The sequence below is a fragment of the Mytilus galloprovincialis genome, chromosome 2, assembly GCF_965363235.1.
Source record: "Mytilus galloprovincialis chromosome 2, xbMytGall1.hap1.1, whole genome shotgun sequence".
NCBI classification, from domain to species: Eukaryota; Metazoa; Mollusca; class Bivalvia; order Mytilida; family Mytilidae; genus Mytilus; species Mytilus galloprovincialis.
Genome location: NC_134839.1, coordinates 33,823,890 through 33,834,313, shown reverse-complemented (window position 1 = coordinate 33,834,313; position 10,424 = coordinate 33,823,890).

Sequence of the window (10,424 nt, the reverse complement as noted above, 5' to 3'; positions counted from 1 at the left end):
CTGCCATTATTTACGTTAATCAAAGCGAATTAAAAAATAAACGATTCACTTAACCAATGATGTGAGAAGAAGTTTTTATAAAATGGAACTTTTGAAAGAACCAAATACTGTTACAATGTGACAACGTAAAGGAACACCGCTTCTTTTTATTTCAACTTGTTTTCTGTCTTATTTTTTTATGAATTTTGCTGGTATTGGAATTGATTTAAATTTCTTAATTATAACTTTATTTCAAACAAATATTTGTGATGAAAAAATATGGTAGTTGCAGTTTAAAATTTTTTTTAAATATAAAACTGTGCGACTAAATTTAGTTTTTATTGGTTGATGTGTTTTTTATCTGTTGTGTTAATTTTTAAGAAAAAAAGATTAAATAGTAATGTTTTCTTTATACTTACCCGAAAGTCTTTTTTATATTTATTTCTTGTGAAATTAAGAAGATGGATTATGATTGCAAATGAAACAACTATACACACGAGTTCAAAAGAGGTGAATATAAGCACCGTACGGCCTTTAAAAATTAGGAAAGCCCACAGTTTAGACAGATTTACTAGGCACCGGCATGAAAAATTTGAAACTTTTCAAATTGAGAAAATTCACGGCTAAACTTATAGACGAGAAAAGACGAGAAAAGATACCAAATGGACAACTCATAAGTCGACTGAAATAAACTGACATCGCCATGGCAACAACAATACAAAGAAAACGACCGAAAGACAGCAACGATATCATACACAAAACATACATAGAGAACAAAGTACTTAGCAATACAAACCCCACAGAAAACTTGGGTAATATCAGGTGCTCTAGAAGGGTAATCAAATCCTGATCCACATGTTGCACCCGTCATGTTGCTTATAGCAGTAACAACTCTGCGATGAGTCTTATTCGGTAGGTCACATTCGGGAAAGGCGGACGGGATTATGGTAACGACGATTGGAACATATCCGTCGTCATCTGTGAAACAGGTATTTCATAATGATCAACCAACTCGTTATGGCGTCCGTATATTTTTTTTTCGAAAGGACGATTTAATCACAACCAATTAGAATTTTTGGTTCAAAAGTTTACTTATTAGCAGAAACCCTCTATGAAGCAAATTATTATAGGAAACGCCAGCTCTGGCATATCGAATCAAACGGGAGATATATACTTCATATAATATATGCAGGAGCTACTGGAATGTTGATACATAGAAATAGAAAGTTCACAATTGGGAAACTAAATTCATCTCTTTTGACATAAAGTTTTGTTCTCAAACGACCCTAATTTTGAGTTTCTAGATACGTCAAGATTTTGGGCAAACTTAACTGAATTTGTTGTATCCTCTATTTCAAGGAAGATGGGATAAACGCGTTCAGTATTATAACCAAACTTAGAATTATTTAGTGAGAGGACACCATCTATATAGCGGGAAGTGCAATTAAAAGATAATATTAACTTTTCATACTTTCTAAGAAGCTGCTGTATGAAGTTAGCCTCATATGAGCAAAGGAACAAGCCCACAAGAAGAGGAACACATTTGGTTCCCATGGGAACACATATTTGTTGTCCTAAAACTTAAAAAAATTGTAAGGGTTCCGCGGAACCCAGTTTCTCGCCTACTTTTGCTGTAAATTGCAGGATCAACAAAGGAAAAATCGATAAAAATATTCCGCTTGATACCATGTTTGGATTGTAGGAAGCTTCTGTCCAAGTTTGGTAAAAAATCCTGGGTAGTTTATGAATCTAATAAATGTTTTAAAAACTTTAACTGCAGACTGGATGTAGTGTTAACTGGAAGAAAAACTAAGTCCATTTATAAGTAAAATACAGATACACAGGTACAAAATATTAACAAAATTTCCTTCTAGATACTAGCTTTTGATCATAAACAAGCTTCTGTCTTAGTTTGGTACAAATAAAAAATAGTATAAGAAAGTTATCAAATTTTTTTTAAAATTTAACCACAGAGTGAATGTGTTATTTCCTGGCAGAAAAAAAGTCCATTTAAAGTAAAATATGGAAAAAATGGATTTGTCATTTTACAAAATTTACTTCTGGATACTATCTTATGATCATAAACAACCTTCTGTTCAAGTTTGGTACAAACCAAGGATAGTTTAAGAAAGTTATTAAATTTTAAAAACTACAACCACAGAGTGATGTAATGTTTTCCCGCAGAAAAACTAAGTGCATATATAAGTAAAATACGGAAAAAATGGAATTTTATTTTCACAAAATTTACTTCTGGATACTATCTTATGATCATAAACAAGCTTCTGTCCAATTTTGGTAGAAATCCAGTATGGTTTAAGAAAGTTATTAAAATTTCAAAAACTTTAACCACAGAGTGAATATTTGTGGACGCCGCCGACGACACCGACGACGACAGAATGTAGGATCGCTTAGTCTTGCTTTTTCGACTAAAGTCGAAGGCTCGACAAAAATATATTAACAATAAAGAAACAATGCATCTGACAAAACATGCACACACAGAATATCCATGTACAGACTGACAATCCATGTACACACTGACAATCCATGTACATACTGACAATCTATGTACTCATTAACAATACACATACACGCTGACAATCTATGTACACACTGACAATCCATGTACACACTGACAATCAATGTACACACAGACAATATATGTATCCATGTATACACTGACAATCTATGTACACACAGGCAATCTATGTACAGACTGACAATCCATGTACACACTGACAATCAATGTATACACTGACAATCCATGTACACACAGACAATCTATGTACAGAATGACAATCCATGTACACACTGATAATCCATACACACATACAATCCATTAACACACTGACAATTCATACACATGTACATACTGACAATCTATGTACTCATTAACAATACACATACACGCTGACAATCTATGTACACACTGACAATCCATGTACACACTGACAATCAATGTACACACAGACAATATATGTATCCATGTATACACTGACAATCTATGTACACACAGGCAATCTATGTACAGAATGACAATCCATGTACACACTGATAATCCATACACACATACAATCCATTAACACACTGACAATTCATACACAGAGACAATCCATGTACACACTGACAGTCCATGAATACAATGACAATCCATGTACACACAGTTAATCCATGTATACACTGACAATCCATGTATACACTGACAATCCATGTTCACACTGATAATCCATGTACACACAGTTAATCCATGTTTACATTGACAATCCATGTATAGACTGACAATATATGTACACTGTCAATCCATGTGCACACTGACAATCTATGTACACACTGACAATCCATGTGCATACTAACAATCTATATACACACTGACAATCCATACACACACTGACAATCCATGCACACACTGACCATATATGTACACAATGATAATCGATGAACATACAGACAATCTATGTACAGACTGACAATCCATGCACACACAGCAAATTCATGTACACACTGAAAATCCATGTACACACTGACAATCAATGTACACACAGACAATCTATGTATACATGTATACACTGACAATCTATGTACACACAGACAATCTATATACAGACTGACAATCTATGTACACACTGACAATCAATGTATACACTGACAATCCATGTACACACAGTTAATCCATGTTTACATTGACAATTCATGTATAGACTGACAATCTATGTGCACACTGTCAATCCATGTGCACACTGACAATCTATGTACACACTGACAATCCATGTACATACTAACATTCTATATACACACTGACAATCCATGTACACACTGACAATCCATACACACACTGACAATCCATACACACACTGACAATCCATGCACACACTGACGATTTATGTATACAATGATAATCTATGAACAGAGAGACAATCTATGTACAGACTGAAAATCCATGCACACACAGCCAATCCATGTACACACTGACAATCCATGAATACAATGACAATCCATGTACACACAGTTAATCCATGTATACACTGACAATCCATGTATACACTGACAATCTAGTTCACACTGATAATCCATGTACACACAGTTAATCCATGTTTACATTGACAATTCATGTATAGACTGACAATCTATGTACACACTGTCAATCCATGTGCACACTGACAATCTATGTACACACTGACAATCCATGTACATACTAACATTCTATATACACACTGACAATCCATGTACACACTGACAATCCATACACACACTGACAATCCATACACACACTGACAATCCATGCACACACTGACGATTTATGTACACAATGATAATCTATGAACAGACAGACAATCTATGTACAGACTGACAATCCATGCACACACAGCCAATTCATGTTCATACAGACAATCCATGTACACACTACCAATCTATGTACAGACAGACAATATATGTACAGACTGACAATCTATGCATACACAGCCAATCCATGTAGACACTGACAATACATGTACAACAGCCAATCCATGCACACATTGACAATATATGTACAACAGCCAATCCATGTACACACTGACAATCAATGAACACACAGACAATTTATGTATCCATGTATACACTGACAATCTATGTACAGAGTGACAATCCATGTACACTCTGACAATCAATGTATACACTGACAATCCATGTACACACAGACAATCTTTGTACAGACTGACAATCCATGTACATACTGATAATCCATACACACATACAATCCATGTACACACTGACAGTTCATACACAGAGACAATCCATGTACACACTGACAATCCATACACACACTGACAAGCCATGCACACACTGACGATTTATGTACACAATGATAATCTATGAATAGACAGACAATCTATGTACAGACTGACAATCCATACACACACAGCCAATCCATGTACACACTGACAATCCATGAATACAATGACAATCCATGTACACACAGTTAATCCATGTATACACTGAAAATCCATTTATACACTGACAATCTATGTCCACACTGATAATCCATGTACACACAGTTAATCCATGTATACACTGAAAATCCATGTATACACTGACAATCTATGTTCACACTGATAATCCATGTACACACAGTTAATCCATGTTTACATTGACAATCCATGTATAGACTGACAATCTATGTACACACTGTCAATCCATGTGCACACTGACAATCTATGTACACACTGACAATCCATGTACATACTAACAATCTATATACACACTGACAATCCATGTACACACTGACAATCCATACACACACTGACAATCCATACACACACTTACAATCCATGCACACACTGACGATTTATGTACACAATGATAATCTATGAACAGACAGGCAATCTATGTACAGACTGACAATCCATTCACACACAGCCAATTCATGTACATACTGACAATCCATGTACACACTGACAATCTATGTACAGACAGACAATATTTGTACAGACTGACAATCTATGCACACACAGCCAATCCATGTACACACTGACAATGCATGTACACACTGACAATATATGTACAACAGCCAATCCATGTACACACTGACAATCAATGCACACACGGACAATCCATGTACACACTGACAATCCATGTACACACTGATAATCCATGTACATAATGACAATCCATGCACACACTGACAATCCATGAATATACTAACGACTGGGAAAATGACAATTATGAACGCAACAAACAGGAGACAAATTTTCCCACCATTATTTTGACATAAAGTGCAAGTTCATTTTAGGCCGCATATTCAAGTGCAATATTTGTCACTGATTTAAGGTGATTTTCGAGTCATTTCCTTAATTCATACATAATTCATACATATTTCAATTCTATTCATTTTAACTTTTAAGTGCTTGTAATACTTTGTGCGGGACAATGGGTGTCATAGGTAGGTACGAATAAAAGACATATAGGATGCTACTATTTCTGTATAAGATGAAGTGATAATTTTTTGCTTTTGATGTTGAAAAATGTCCCAAGTTAAGGTTGATTTTCAAACGCAACTTACATTCATTATTTAATGATGCACATTTTAGGTTCTGTTGGCTTCGATACGATACGAAAACTTGAACATAGAAAATGTATAAACTAGGCTGACATTTTAAACTGAACTGAAGTGATAATGAACAAATATTTTAAATTATCAGATTTATTCATCCAATTAAATGTTTTTTTGGTGGTTACAGAATATCGCAGATTTTCGCCATTATTCACAACAAGATTTATTTACAAATGTGATAACTGGCTTTGAACACTACGTAACATAATTTTGGACTATTTAAAAGTTTTAACTTCACTTAATATCTGGTCAAGATCAATATTTACATCATTTTGATCATACCATTAAAAGTAAGAAATACACATATTGACAATCATTTATGTAAAGAAACACAGAAGTAAAATAAAATAAAATTCAAAACAAAGGTATCAATGTTTTAACAATATCGAAAAATTTAAATTCCACTTGCTCATATCACTCATGGGCAACGAACTAATTCAATATTTGTATTTGTTACTCTTAATATGGATCAGTAATTTATGAAAGGCTAAAAGTTGTGTCTACGTAGATATAATGCTGACACCTTGTTGATATATTAAAATCAAAAAGGAAGATTTTGAGGACCGAATTACAGTAAGTTTGTTTCAAAATAGGTGGACAGCAAGATAAAATGTCGAGCTCAATCTTCACAACTCCAAAAGGACCACATCTGAAGAAGAGGCAACATTCGTCTGCTTCTGTCCAAAGCAGGAAGTCTGAGACGCCCTTTGAGTCTATTCTCAATCTTACAACATGCCATTTATGCAAGAAGGACATGTGTTGTCCTAAACATTTACCGTGCATTCATTCGTTCTGTGAAGCTTGTATAGAGTTTTATGTTCAACAAATAAAGGATACAAAATCTTCTTCGCACGTTTCATGTCCGGTCTGCGAAATGCCTGCAGCCACTGTTTCGAATATGTCTGCTAAAGAATTTGCCGAGAATCTTCCAACTAGTACATTAATTTCTACATTGATGAGTAGAAAATGTGCGTCTTCGCCATCTTGTAATCGTTGTAAGGAACGTGGAAGGGAATCAAAGGCTTCTTCATGGTGTGGCTACTGTGCTCAGGCTCTGTGTGATGAACATGCCGACTATCATAAAGATTTAACAACAACTAAACTCCGACATCCGGTTGTCAAACTTAAAGAGATGCTAACTCCTGGAAATTTTGAGTTCGTTCGCAAATGCAAATATCATCATAATGAAGAAATGACTCATTTCTGCAAAGAGGAATGGACGCCATGTTGTCCAATTTGTGCTAAGGTCATGCATAAAGGTTGCACTGTAGTACTTTTACATCAGGTTGCTATCAATATAAAAATGGACCCTAGTACTATGAGACTGCGTAAAGCCGTAGACACTTTAGAAACTGAAACGGAGAAACTCTTTCAAGGTCGAATGCAAAATAAAAAGAAACTGGATGACCAATTGAAATTTGAGCAGGGAAGACTTCGAGAATTTAGAGAAAAGATAAATACCCATTTAGATGAATTGGAAGATAATTTGGCCACAGAACTCGATGCTTTCCACACACAAAAACAAACAGAACTGGAAAAGGAAGCAAAGGCATTCAAAACAAAGAATAACACATTGAATTTCTATAAAATGCTCTTGGACAGCATACAAGAAAATTCTGGTAATACTCAGGCAGTGCAAGAACTAGCAGCCATTCGCACACAGACAAAGACCATGGAGGACGAGATCAAAATGGTATCAGCTAGATTAAAATCGATTGATATATCTGTTGAATATCCGTATGATTTAGTAAAATCTACAACTCGCCTGGGATCAATTCAGCAAAAAGTGGCACACATTGGACGCGTTGGAACACCAAAATCTACTGCAAGATCCACACCAAGATCATTTAAAAGTTAAATCGATTATATTTTAATAGAACTTTATTCTGTTGGGTACATGTATTAGTATTGTATTGTATTAACTAAAGTTTAATACTGTATTGGAACTAATTAACTTCTTAGTCACACAACTGTCAGGATTATTTACTCATTTTTACAAAAAAACGTTTGAAATAAAAAATTAATAATGTTCTGATTTATTTGAACAACATTAATAAAAACAACATTCTTGGAACTGAGCATGCTGTTTTCTTTCAAGTTCTGAAATTGCATTTTATATGTCACCTGAATGCATCACTGTATGCAACATTTTCAGTGCTTAAACTAAAATATTTTCTGACACGAAGAAAGAAGTTTGAAATTTCCCCAGGTAAAGTTTGCTTAGACAATGGAGAATGATTCTTCATTGAACATTTAGATATATGGAAATCTGAAAGGGCACAACCTCAAAACTCGATGAAGTTCTAAAAGAGAGGTGAAAGATACCAAAGGGACAGTCAAACTCACAAGTCGAAAATAAACTGACAACGACACAACTAAAAAAGAAAAAGACAAACAGACAAACAATAGTACACAAAACACAGCACAGAGAACTAGAAACCTGAACAGTTGGGGCAAATTCGGTCACAATATTCAAGTTTGATACTGTCTGAATTTGGATTGTGATTGAATTTTTGACATTATTAAGGTTTTTGTCACAAAATAAATGTGGTCAAAGATCTTACAAATCTATTGCACAATACTGTTTAATTGAAGATTTCTTCTTGAAACTTTTCAAAATTCGAAATTTGAAAAATTTTGAAAAAAAAGGAATCCCTTAAAAAAAATGTAAACAAAAATCCCCCTCCCCCTTATTGAAACCCCCTTTTAGCAATAACCCTTAAACTCAATTCCATCCTTTCCTTTGTATTATGGAACCTTGTAGTACAACTTCAGAGAGATCCATACACTTAAACACAAGTTATTGTTTGGAAACTAGAAACATGCTTCTTTTAAGCCCTTTTTTGGCCCCTAATTTCTACATATGTGGGGCAATTAATCCAAAACTTAATCCAAGCCTCCCCTTTGTTATATGGAACATTGTGGTACAATTTTAGAGAGATCCATACAATTGCACTAGTTATTGTCTTGAAACTAGAAAAATGCTTGTTTTTGGCCCTTAATTCCTAAACTTTGGACCCATAACCCCATAAATGAATCCAGGTCTTCTACTTGTGGTTTTAAACATTTTGGTACAATTTCAGAGCCATTGAAATACTTATACACAAGTTATCTATACTATTAAACGAGAAGACCTCATTTTGGGTGTCGCTTCTCCTCCTTCCACAATAAATTAATCAGCATGCCTCTGTGTCCTATAGGTAACATGTATAGTCACATTTGTCATCCATTCTTATGATCATTCAGTTGGGGTTATTTTGGGATAAAAACGAAAAAGAATGCGTCCGGATATTTTCCCGTCATTGGACAAAACTTTAAGTCAAATTAGACTTCCGGTTTGTGTTTTTCTGTACTTTGAACATACAAAGACTATGAATAAAGTATATAAATTTGCTTTCTGCTGTCATTTTGAGATCTAGCATGTATCATCCTTGCTTAACGTGTTTCATTTTTGGTTATTTTGGGAGGAAACGAAAATGAATAATATTGGCTATTTACTATCAATTAGTTTACAGTGTTGGATCCAGAACTTTTCATAAGGGAGGGGGGCACTGACTGACCTAAAAGGGGGGGGCATTCCTCTCATGCTCCAGTGATTCCCCATACAATCAACAAAATTTTTTCAACGCCCCCCCCACCCACCCCCCCTGTATCAACGGTGGTCACTGCGGATATATTTCTGTATACATACATTTACTATGAATAACTGTATTTGTTATAATTTACTATAATTTCCAATGGTCATCTTGGGGGGGGGGGGGGTGCTCTTTACTATTCATGGCGTTCACTGATGTGTATATATATATATGTAAGTACTTTTGACTTTTGACACCTCTCCTGAAATTCTCTGTATAGTAATTAAAGTATATATGCATGTTCATAGAGTACAGAAAAACAGAAGGTATAAAATCGGTATTTGGAAAATAGGGGGAGGGCAAAAAAAGTGCCCAGTCCCTAAGTACCTTTGACTTTTGATATCTCTCCTGAAATTCTCCAGTCAGTATAATTTTTTTTACAGTTTACATACACTCTATTTCCCCGCGATTTTGCGGGTGTGTTCTAGTTATCCTTAAACTAGAAAAATGCTTCTTTTGGGCCCCTAATTCCCTAATACAGTTAGGACAATTATCCCAATAATCGATCCCAACCTTCCTTTTGTGGTATTGAACCTTCTGAAAAAATTTCATATAGATCTATTCACTTAAACTTAAGTTATTGTCCGGAAACCAATGTGTCTTCGGACGACGCAGACAACACAAATGTCGACGACATCATACCATTATATGATCAAAAAAAAATTGTTTGCGGTCGTATAAAAACTAGCCACCTTGATATGGCCAAGGTCACTGTAAGTGTTAGT